At 45.6% G+C, this 12802-nt stretch overlaps 1 pseudogene; it reads left to right on the top strand.

The window, feature by feature from the left end:
- The first annotated feature begins 5105 nt into the window (after positions 1 to 5105).
- The window catches only part of LOC134375879 (RNA-binding protein with multiple splicing-like), a 29841-nt pseudogene continuing 22144 nt past the window's right edge, over positions 5106 to 12802 (top strand).

Raw genomic sequence — 12802 nt, 5'->3', positions numbered from 1 at the left:
TCACCATATTGTGAGTATTCAATGAGATTATAAATATAATGTCATGTCCAGATGTTTAAAAAAAAAAAACTCAGTGAAGAGTGTCCATTATTAATAAGACTAGCTACTACCCAGAATAAAGGGAAGGAAATGAGATCAATAACCACAAATAGAGCCAAACCTCTGATTTTAAAACTTGAAGATGTGTATCTTTAATCTTCAACTTTATCTTTATTCTTACTGTATCTTTAGTCTTTAACTTTAGGATTTTGACCTTTCTTACAGAGAAATTGCAAAGAGGTAGATGTCAAGGTTCGCTGTAAATTAAATATTCTTGAGATTGCCCAATCACACTGTTAATAAATTTGCTGTCTGTGTCCACACGTAACAGTTCACGGCCCAAGTGTTCATTGATTAGGTAGGAACCTGGCAGCACTGGTAGATGTGATACTATTCGTTCTAATCATCCCCCCATCTTCCCTTTTCCTCCTCACCAGCCTCTTCTGCCTGGCAACGGACAGGCCTTGAGAAGAGGACTCGTTGTCTGAGGTAGTCCAAGGACATCTCACTAGGAGTAATGAGATGGAACTCAGCAAGGGACAATTTACGCTGAATTATAAGAGAAATTTCCTAACAGTAAGATCTATTAGACTAGAGAATAGGCTCCCAAAGGACATGAGTGTCATAGCCAAAATCATTTAGAATGTGGCATAAGTCCATAAGTAGAATGAATGTGGTTGTCTCATTTTATTCTCCATTTGTGTGGACTCTGCATCTCCACGGAAAAGTTAGAGAGAAAAGATGTCAAGTAATTGACATATGAGGGGCCTGGCAAACTTGGTAACTATTTATCCTTCATGTTCTGAAATGTAATTTTTGTAATTGTTGTAGATTTATAAAGCTGCAAAATTTATAAAGTCCTACTAAGTAATCTGAGATATTTCAGCATGTGTGTCAGGACGTCTTAACTATGTGGCAATCTTTCCCAGACTTCCCCACTTCAAATGACATTTGAGGGTCACTCTCAAGTGCTAAGCAACCTAGGGTGCTGCTGAGGCTTTGAAGCAGAGATCAGTTCCTGGTCATAATGTCCCACCAAAGTCAGGGACACTCCGAGAGACAGGGTCTGAGCATCCAGCTGGTCTCTCTGAAGGCCATGGAGAACTCTGCCCCCATCCCTTTAAAATTGGTACAGACCATGTGCCTAGAATTTTGGTTCAGAAAATATTGTCATTAATTATCACCCAGGTTATTATTTTTAATGAAGTGACACATGCCATCTCTTCAGCATTTTAACATAGTGAAAAACACTTTCAGAGTCTGTATAATGATGAAGCTGCTAGAAAATTTGAGGTAGTCTAGTCTACCAGTTAACCAATTTAATTGACTGGGCATTCAAAAGGTGAAGGAATTTGTCAGCACAAAGGAATGTAAATGAATCTACATTATTCATCAACTGGGGGCCATAGCACAAATATTTCCAGCTTTCCAAACTCTTAACAAATTTTTACCTCACAGAGTAAAATATACACATATTGCTGCATATTGGAAAATTGCTTCTGTAGATTTTGTTTCTTAGGATTCCTGGAAGTTTAGGCACACAGGAAGTGGAAGAAAATAAAACAACTATCTTTTTCATTTCATCATCACCATTTCTTAATCCCGAATTCTTTTTTTTTTTTTTTTTAAAGATGACCGGGAAGGGGATCTTAACCCTTGACTTGGTGTTGTCAGCACCACGCTCTCCCAAGTGAGCCACGGGCCGGCCCCTCTTAATCCTGAATTCTATTCCTGGTGTGTTTTTGTTAGTTGAGGTATGGATTTGTGTACATGGGGTAAAGATCCAAAATCACAGTGGGTTAAGCAAGAAAGAAATGTATTTCTCTCATGTAAGATTCCTTGCTGAAGTGGAAACTCTATTGATCAAGTTATCAGGAGCAGGCTCTGTCTTGTTGCTCCACTGTCCAGAGAGGGGCCCTGGTCCACACAGGCCACCATTTCTTACCACCATGTCTGCATTCTGGAGGATAGAAGGGGGACAACTAGAAGATTACAAACTTTATTTCTGTTCGTGTTCCACTGGTCAGAACTTTCCCACATGGCCACACTGGGTCAAATATAGGTTAGTAGAATAATGTTTATCTGAGATAACCAGCTAGAAATTCATTTATTATAAAATAAAGGGACACTTACAAGATGAAAAATATTTTTCACCGTGTTCAAGTGCTTGAGATAATAAGTATGTCTCACTTCATAAAAAAATGATACCTTCCACAGGGCCATGGAGATGCTATTTTGTTGTTTATGCTGTCTGGAGTTCAGTTGGTACAATGGCTGAAATTACATGTATAATATTTCTTTTGTGTGGGGGTGTGCACATTTACAGGGTGAATTTTAAGGCACTTGAATGATATCTAGCAAAATTTAAAAATAAAAAATCCAGCCCCCCATTGCCAAACCCACCATAGCACCCCCAATGCCCCACCCCCACCCCTGCTCTCTGGTTTGGGTGGAGAGGTAGCTCAGGAGAGCTGGGGGCTCATGTGTCCCCATTGCCCCCAGGCTCCTGGGACAGCTCACACCCGTCTAGCAGGCACAGTCAGATATCGCCCACCACCAGGCAGACTCCTTCTCTCCCAAGTCCAGCTTCCAGCAGCACAGAGGCGGTTGCTGGGGGCAGAGGGGCCTCCCCGTCAGCCGGACCATCTTGGGATTGTCCCCGTAGCTCTGGCTCTCCAAGTCCACTCAGAAAAGCCTAAGCAGCAGCAGCAGCAGCATGGGACACACACATCCTCACCAGCTGTGTGGCCTCAGGCTTGTGACCTGACCTCTCTGAGCCTCCATCTGTACAATAGGCCAATTCTACGGATTGGGGTGATGCAAGGTTAGAGGTGGGTGACTCTGTGAGAAAAATGGGGACCGGGCACGATGTGGTTGAGAGGAGGCTGGAATGAGTGACCGAATACCTACTTGTCAATCCAAATCAGGACCAGACCGCGGTCGACCAGATGGAGACGCACAAACTGGGCTCAAGGAGTCACACCTTCTTGCTCGTGGCCGCCACAAAGCCCGTGGTCCTCATCGACAGGGCAGACGAGGGTGGGGCTGGACACGAGCGTAGGCGTCAGGGTGACCCGGGGTCCATGTGCTGCTGCGAGTCCAGGGACACCGCGCCACACAGACCTCGACTTTGGGTCTGAGGAAGGCGATGACTCAGGGGCGCGAGTGGCAGTCGCAAAGCTCTCGCAGCAGCGCCACTTGCCACTGTCCCTTTTTCCCAATTCTGTGCCGCAAAGTCCCTATGCGCCTTTTTCGGGGTGTCCCTCGGGTTACCCGGGTTACCCGGGGCGCAGCCAGGAGGAAGCAGGGCCCCGAGGCCGCTGTGCGTGGCCTTCCGCCATCGACGCTCATTACGTTCTGGTGGCCTTGCCGGACTCGGGGGCTGCCTGGGGCGAGAGAGGAACCGCAGGCCCAGCGAGGCGGCTCTAGCGATGCCCACGGCGGGAAGTTGCGTCCACAGACCTCTCTGCAGCCTTCCCAGCCAGGAGGGGGGCCTGCCCTTGTGAGGCCATGTCCTCTGCAGTATCACCCCAAGACTCAAGCCCAGAGGCCCCCAAATGGACAGCCGCTGCAGAAAGCTGCGACACTTGGGGGACGCAGCCCAGGTGGAGCCCGGCTGTCCACGAGCTTCTGCAGTCTCTGAAAGCCTGCGCCGCCCCCTTCTCTCGCTGAGAAGACAGACAGACAAAGCAGGAGCTGCCGAGCAGACGTCCCCTCCTTTCACAGCCTCTCTCAGGAGACCCAAGTGTTGACTCCAAGCTCAGTTTCCTGCTGCACGGTCCCCTTCCGGGGTCTCTGCCGCAGGCACTTGCTAACTGCCCTGCGAGTCCAGGATGCCTGGTCTGGGTGTCTCGGTGGACACAGGCAGGGGATGCGCTTTCTCCTCTGAGCCATCAGCTCTTCAGCTGGCTGATGTGCCACAGCCAGGGAAGGCAGGGCTGGGGCGGCCTGTAGACACAGGCAGGGGCCTTGGCTTGCTCAGAAGTCAAGGCAATCCCTGGTCGAGGGCCTGGAAGGGCTCATGAGCAGAGACGCAGCGGGTTTGCCAGCAGCCCCACCTCTACCCCAGTGGACAGAGCAGCGCTCAGCAGATGGAGACGGGCAGCAAAGGGCTGTTCCCTGGCAGTGTAGAGACCAGGCCCAACTGTCTCCCTCCTGAACAGATGCCCAGTCCCCCTCCATCAATGCTAGGCTCATTCCCGCTCATGTCCCCCACCCCAAAGGCTAGGTAGCAGAAAGGACCTGGTAAGAGGAGGGATTCAGAAATCAGAAGACACCCAGGGCCCAAGTATATAAAAATGGACACTGTTTCTCCTCATTGTGTTCTTTCGGTGCCCTGGAGAGTCCTGGAACCCAGATCCTAAGCCTTGGACCTTTGGGGTTAATACTTGGGGTCCCTGCTTCCTTGCCCCCACCCCCCACCTGCAACCAGTAAGTCCAGGGGGTGTCCGAGAGGCTGGCCAGAATCCATAAGGGCCCGAGTCTCCCAATAGCTCCAGCCACAACTCCCTTTCCCCGCATTCATCCAATCAGCAGCCCGAGACCAGCACTAATGTGGGCAGCTGATGGTCATCATAGGTCCCAAGAAGTGCCCCAAAGCTACATTCCAAAGGGGCCTAAAGAGCCTCATTGTATGAACAGGAAGATTGGAGGTCAGAAAAGGCCAGCATTTTCCCAAAGTCACACAGCACGTCACTGCCCAGGTGACACCAGAAGCCAGGGCTCTGGACCCCTGGAGCCCACTTGTCCACAGTGCCACACAGTCCCTGCCTTGAGGAATTAAGCAATGGTGGGGCCAGCTGTCCCAGAAACCCCCACTCTGGGACTCAGTGTGTTTTCAGAGACACCTTGTTCTCTGCCACGTCTGGTGGGGGCGTTGGGCAGTTGGGGGCTCCAGGGAAGAGTATCAGGCACAGCACTTGGGCTCCCGTGGCCAGGAGGAATGCTCCCCACGCTGAACTCCCTCCCCTCCACAGTGGCTTCTGGAGTGAGGCAGCACAGAGGCGCTGGGCTCCTCTGCCTGTTTGGTGAGCTGTGCAAGCCTGGTGGCAAAGGTGGAGGACAACATGGCCTGGGCCTACAGTGTGCTCCTGGTGGCGGGGCTGCCGCTGGGGACCAGGACACCGCCGCTGGGGACCAGGACACCGCCACTGAACAGCAAGGAGGTGAGGGAGTTAATGGTGGCGGTGGTCCTGGCCATGGTAGAAAGCATGCCTTGTGAAGGGGACTTGGGCTCATGGCTCATGCCTTTCATTCCAGGACCCCACAGTTCTGCCTGGGCTGGCACATGCTGGATCCACCATTGCCCAGTGTTTGTCTACACTGCTTATCTCACTTGGGGCTGCTCAGCGGCCACCCATCAGGCCACACATATAATATTTCTAATATAACTTAGAGGGAAGTGGTATGCATTCTCAGTGAGGGTGAGAGGGTATTAAATCATTAATTGCCACTATTTCTAACATGGCATAAAGTAATGTTACACCAGAAAACTGGGATCTTCATGCTCATGAATTGACAGACCAATTCTTTCGGTGTTTTACAATTTTCTTCCCAGATAAAAATAGTTATTCAGTTTCTCAGCCATTTGAAGCCAGCTTTCTTTTCCTTATCACTTCTGTTTCAGGAGTGAGATCTGGGATTTAACCAAGGAAGAACAATGTGATAGGAAGTACAAATCTGGCTTCTAATAGGGGTTCTGCAGCTGCTGAAAGTGTAAGCACATCTGTTTTCATGCTGGTTGGAACAACAAGGTATCTATTATGATGATTTGACATAAATTCTAGTGTCTCCTTCTGGGGATGGCAGATCATTTACAAAAACTCATGTATCTGATGCTGCAAATTTGCTAGTCTCCAGTCAAATGAACCGGCATTTGAAATTATAGTTTCTAATTTTATTTTAAAAAGTGTGTAGATGTCAACAATATTTTAATTACAGTGATAAGTGGTAGGTGTATTGGTGACATGGGTTACTGATGAACTCACTGCAAAATACCCGACATTATTTCCCGATAGTCACATAGTAACTGCCTGGTAATCCCATGAAGCACGATGGCAACTGTGGAGTGAGCAGCACATAGGACAACGCGGCAAATGGAATGAGTCACTGCTGTAAGTTCTCTTCACAAAAGGAGGGCACCAGGGACTTGCGAGTGACAAAGGAGAAGGCAGGAGAAAGTGGCGGATGACACTCAAACCAGCATAGCCTCATAAAAGTGCTCGAAGGCTCTCGTGAACAAATATTGTTTGGGGTTTTGGGGTTTTTTTTTTTTTCAATTTAGAAAAATAAAGATTGACAGTGCTGCCTAGAAAAGATGGAAAAGTGCATTTAAGGGGTTATTATTATTCACCAGAGGGCCTGGCGTGGTTCTGATGGCTTTGTAAGGAGAGCTAGTGAGAAGTTTCACACTCTCTTGCTCAGCCTGTTCTCTCCTTGTGATACCCTGTGTTTCTGCGGAGTCACCACCAAGAAAATGTCCGTCACCAAAATGAGTTCCCTGGACCTTGGACTTCCCAACCTTCAAGCAGTAAGAAATAAATTTCACTTCTTTATTAAATACTCTGTTTCAGGTATTCTGCTATAAGCAACAGAAATGGACTACTACAATGGTTTTCATATTTTGTTGGATATAATTATAATGACGTCTTATGTATAAAAATAGACATGGTTCTAATTTCACCAACAGGGCTCAGTTATTGCTAATAAATCCTTTTGTTATTTTTATAACGTAAAAGTTGAAAAAGCCCTTCAATGTGAGAAAAATAGGAAAGCAGCTCCCTTGCAGCCTTTGCCTTAGCTGGGATTATCTCATCAGAACATGTCTTGTGCATTGAGGGGCACCGTGTTAGCCACTATGGGGACCCACAACTGCATAGGGTAAGAGTTCTACCCTCACACTGCTCAGTCTCACAGAGATGATGATGGAAGCATAAGTCACTGAAATCCTGGGAAGGATTTGTCATCTTCTCCCTCTCTCCAAATGAGTCTCTTCCATGTTATCCTAGTCAATATCACTGTCATCCTTGCAATTTTTCCGGGAAGGGTTGTGGCTGTTCCCATTGAATCTGGCTTGACTTTCATTCCCTCATAAGCAAGGAAACACCAAGTCTGGTTGTTTTTGCCTTCTTAGTCTGTCTTGCCTCTGTCTGTTTCTTTTTATTACCATTGCTACGCCCTTAGCTCTGGAAGAAACAACCATCACATATCTGGGTGACTCTCACAGCATCTAACTGGCCTTCTTGCCCCCTGTCTCAGCCAACTCCAACTGTTTATTCAGGATGACCTTTGTCTAAGAGACAAGTCACATTGTGACCTAGCCTGGGTTAATCTGACCTCTGAGCTTGCTGTTTAAGTCTTGCTCTCCAGGTTCTAGATAAGTGAACTTGCCATCCAATGAAAGTCTCTCTGTCTCTCTCTGTCTCTCCCTCCTTCCTCTATCCTTTGGTAAATGCAGTTACCTCCTGGATAATTCCAACAATTTTTTTAGTTGCCATCTTACAAGTTGCTGTTTCTGGGGGATCCTTGACCCCTTCTCCATCAGGTGAAGCCCCTCCCATGTGTAACCCCAGAGCATTTTTTATTTAGCCAAATCATTGCACCAACAGTGCCTATTACACTTATCAGTTTGCTCAGGCATTCTCTTCAGCTAGATGACAGGCTCATAGAATCGAGTGCTGTGGTCATTTACAATGTTCCCCTGCACCTAGCAGAGGGTGTTAGCAATAATTAGAGGTGGTTAAATGAATGAATTGGCAATACCCTAAGGGCAATTTGGATAGACTGCTATGTAAGATCAGCAGAAGGAAGCCTGCTTCCTGTTGGGTATTTAGGGAGGTTTTGGGGGGAGTTGGATATGCTGTGCTTTAGCAGATAGTAGGATGTACAGATTCAGAGTTTGGGTGTGACAGGAAGGATAGGTTCGGTGGTCAGTCAGGGAAGTGGGGATACACATTGGCAAGAGCTCTAGACCTGCAATATCAGCCTCATTACATGTGAAGGGGATTCTCATGCCACAGAAGTGAATAAAGTATATTCCGAGAGGGAAAAAGGCTTAAGGGCTGGTTGTTGTGAAATATCTAAATTCATCAAAAGAGATGGGAGGGTGCAGAAAAGAAGACAAGAAACAGTGAGTAAGGGATCATCACTGGACCCAAGGGAAGAGCAATTGTTCAAAGTTGGGACTGCCCCACAACCTGAGATGAAGGGCGAAGGCTGGACAATGGATGTGAGTGCTGGTGATCACCTGTAAGCAGCTGTATCAACAGAAGGATCCAAAAGCCGAGGGAAAAATACAGGAAGGTGGAGAGAGAGCACTCTTTGAATCCCAGCCTTGGAGACTCGAAGGGAGCAGCAGCAAGGGAGGCCCTGGGCACAGAAAGAGCAAAGGAAATGGGCCAGGGTGGGTGGAGGACAAGGCTCTCACAGGCACCCGTGAGCATTAGCCTTGAAGAGGAGGAGAAGCACAAGAAGGAAGACAGAAAGCAGAAGCATACCGACGTGCAGAGAAGAAGGTAAGTGCAACCAGTTAGCGTCAGTGCAGCTTCTCTTTTCTATGCAGAAGGAGGCAAAACAACTTGAAAAAGTCCGGGGCTAGGGTTCAAGTCTGAGAAAACTGTCCAAGCTTCTGAAAGTTGCAAGAAGGATGGGGGGAGGGGCTTACAGTTCATTCTCATAATGACAATTTGCAGCAGACCTCGTTGAGGGAGGATTGTGCCCTTTACAGTGCAGCCAACCTCATGGCTGTCTTCAGTGGGTCTTAGGCCCATGGGCTGAGAGGAGACAGCCCATGGGATGGCGGACCCAGGCCAGCACTGGGTCAGGGAGGCCAGGCCCAGAGCCCTGTGGTCTTTGCTCAGGAGCCACAGTTTTACATAACATTGTATCAGTAGTGTTCGTGCAACGAGGACAAAAGAGGGCCAGATATAACAATATCACTTAACAGTTAAGCCAGAATAGTGGGGTCCTCTTCCATTATTAATGCTTTTTATTAATGTGGCTTGGCTCATTCCCATGATGGTTTCCATTTTCAAGGCAAGCCTCATTTCCCTTTGTAATTCTTCTCGGTCCTGGTTTGTATTCATCTGGCTGCCTTGCTATCAATATGTGCTGATCATGTGCATTTTACAACTCATTCAACAGTGTATTTTGGTTGTTTCGGTCTCCAAGGCAGTATATTCAGTATTCATTTCCTAGCAATTTAATGTGACTTAGCATGCTTCTTTATGTTACATATTGTTCATTGGATTTAATTAGTCAGATGCTATGTCACATCATATATGGAACATGAGGAAAAGTGACATTAATGAAAATCTGGTGACATTCAGTACTATGCAACACATCAGGTTAAAAATAAAAGAGGGAAAAAAAGAGCTTCTTTATTTCCAGTGAGGCCTTTTTTTGTTTGTTTCTTTTTTCTTATTTTCGCCCTCAGTCCTGAAAAAACTGCTCTGTTTAGATCAGGCATTAATGATTACTGGCAAGGCTTTGTGGGTAACTAGTCATACAAGTATCAACCCTCCTACATCATGCGTAGGTGAAAGGGAAGGAAGAGGAGGGTTTTTGCTGAAGTGTTCATCACATCTTAAGTCTCCAGTTGTCCAAACCATTCGATTATATCACCTCATCCTGTGTGTGTCAGCTTGTCTGGCACTGAGCTTTACCAGGATGAGCCAGCAGGGGTGTGAATTCAGAGGGAAGGAAGCAGGACCCAGCACAGAGGCTGCTTGGACTGACTGAGAAATAGCTGCAAAGCAAGCAAGGATTCAAATGGAGTCACCGGCAACGGACAAGGCTTTCTTTAACTTGTGAGCTGTAATCTCCAGTATCAAGTGAAAAAAATTCACAAAGCAATGAGACCTCAGATGGGATCCCCCAATGTGGAGTATACTTATGTTTATAAAGCAAATATATCTCACAGGGCCTGGCTTCAAAAGCTCTGTACTTTCAGGTTTAGCCTAACCTTTTGGAATTACATGTAGAAATGTTAACCTTGCAAAAGACAGGAAACTTTCCTCAGGCTAAAGTCTCTGTTATAGATAAAGAATTGCTGGCTCAAGGACAGACAAGTTACTTAATTGATATGTAAAATACTGGGGAAGTTGTGTAGGGAAAGAGAATGTTTGCTAAGATCAAGCTTTTGTTGGTGGATCGACTTAACCCTTGCAAATTGCATTATGGAAGGTCACTTTGCTTGTTTCACTGATGTTACCAGCCTCTATTGTTAAACAGTACTTAGCCATAACCCCACCTATGTTCTTTTTCCTAAACTTCGTGGTTTGGAAAATAAATTTGGGGAGAGAAACCCAATTCATCGTTAATTTCCAAAGGAAGGAATGCCTTGCTCTTGAGGGTTCCAGGAAATTAACCCCTTCGGGGTCTCTCACTTCTCAGAAGAAATGGGCTTTGAGTAATCCTTTTTGCATCTCCATGATCCTGTGGGAGACAAAGCAACACACCAATCACAGAGGACACAGTGCTGGAAGGTAAATGAAGGCAGGGCCTCTGGAATCTCCTCCCCATGAGGAGGAGAACTTTCAGTTGAGTCCCCAAAGCTCAGATCCTCACATTCCCTCTGGGGGCTCCATTGGGTGGAATTGCCCCTGAATTCACGTAATCTAGTCCTGAAACACTGTGTGTGAAGAATAGGACATACGGTTAACTGGAAAGTGAGCAAAAGAATAGAACATGATCTTCTGAATGTGTCAACCCCTTAATTTTCAGGGTTTGTTTAAAAAATGTGGAAATAATTTGAGCTCTTCATTTAAAATGAAGGTATACTGTAATTTTCCATGTTTTAAACCCACATGCCTCATTCTGACACTGTATTTATATTCGTCATGGTTTGGTCTGTTCTGCATTGAAACAACTGGCTGATTGCATTTCCCAGTGCCAGCCTCAGAGGATGGTCATTCTTTCTGTCGTCCTGCTCCTCCTGCCTCCTGCAGGCCCCCAAGGAAAGCCTCAGGATGCTCCTTCCCTTTCCACCTCTGCCTGAGGGCTGTGTTGTTCTACCTCCTTTCTTCTGTTTTCTCTTTGGAGAACATGATGTGCAAATACCTTGGTTTTTACTTAATTGGCTATCTGTGCTGGGGGAGTATTCACCCTGAAGATTTTGTAGCAGGTGCCGAACTCTGTCTTCCTCTTTTCTTGGAGATTAACTGCAGTTGGCCCTCTGTATTTATGATTTCACATTCATGGATTCAACCAACAGCTTATTAAAAATATTTTTAAAAATTTGCATCTGTGCTGAACATGCACAGACATTTTTCCTTGTCATTCCTTTAAACAATATAATGTAACAACTATTTACACACATTTACATTATATTAGGTATTGTAAGTAATCTAGAGATGATTTAAAGTATACAGGAGGATGTACCTAGGTTATATGAAAATACTATGCCATTTTATATCAGGAACTTGAACATCTTTGAATTTTAGTATCCATAAGAGTACATGAACCAATACTCCACCAATATTGAGGGATGACTGTATCTGGAATTAAGAGGGACAGGAATCAAGTGCTAATCAGTCTCTAGATCTTTGCAGAATTAGTGTATGTGTCAGGGGGCTCTGGGTTTGTTGCTAAAGTTTTGGTTCCCTTTTTAACTTCTGTAGTCATATGTGCCAGTTATTTAGGTGGAGTTAGTTCAAAATCATGTTGGCCTCCTCACATTGTTTTTTGGTTTTTTGATACCTGCTTCCTATCCACAACCCCTTTCACTGCTACTCAATACTAAAAAAACAATGCTATCACTTTTTAGGGGTAGGAAAGTCAGGAAGGAGCAGTATAAAATTTAATTGATTATAAGCAAAGAACGTGTACAATCAAAACAAAACTTACTCTTGGAGAGATAATCTTGTCTAATTCTGTTTTCACTATCATGTATCTGAATTCATGTATTGCATTATTGGAAGTTCTTAAATGTCCTATCCTAGGTATGTTATTATCCTAGGACTGCTGCAGCAAATTGTCACAAATTGGGTGGCTTAAAATGTATTCTGTTACAGTTCTGGAGACTAGATGTCTGAAATCAAGGTGTCATGACGCTAGAAGTATAAATCAAGGTGTCCCTCTTAAACCTGTAGAGGAGTATTCTTCCTTGCCTTTTCTAGCCCTGGTGTTTGCTGTCAGCTTTTGGCATTCCTTGGCTTGCAGCTACATCACTCCAAGTTTCTGCCATCATTGTCACATGGCATCTCTCTGCGTCTCTGTTTTTATGTGATGATCTTATAAGGGCACTAGTCATACTGGATAGGGGCCCACCCTACTCCAGTATGACCTCCTCTTAACTAACTACATCTGCAAAGACTGTTTCCAAATAAGGTCACATTCTGAGGCACTGGCAATGAAGACTTCAGCATCTTTTTAAGGGAACACAACTCAGTCTATAACACCGGATGTTCAGCTTGTGAATCCCAGCAATGACAGCTATCAACAGCATAGCTGCGAGGGCACCTGCTGCCACTGTCTGTACAATGCACTAGCTCCATTACTGTCCCTGGCAGGGGCCTCTTCTACAGTTCTTCACGGTTGGTATGGTCCACAAGAGCTAAGCCGTTTCTATTTCCAAAATAACTGAAATCATTGATTTCAGAAGCATTTATTGAACACCAATAAATGTACCAACAATGGAATGATAAATAAGTTTACATGAGTTAGATTAGACATCTGAACAACTAATCAAGTATAGGAGTGACTCCTGTTTGGATCACTGCTCCTTTATTTTCCTTCTCTTTAGGCAAGTGCTGGAGATGAACTT

The sequence above is a fragment of the Cynocephalus volans genome, chromosome 4, assembly GCF_027409185.1.
Source record: "Cynocephalus volans isolate mCynVol1 chromosome 4, mCynVol1.pri, whole genome shotgun sequence".
Classification (NCBI taxonomy): domain Eukaryota; kingdom Metazoa; phylum Chordata; class Mammalia; order Dermoptera; family Cynocephalidae; genus Cynocephalus; species Cynocephalus volans.
Note: the sequence above shows the minus strand (reverse complement) of the source record. Positions and strands in the feature narration are given on the sequence as shown.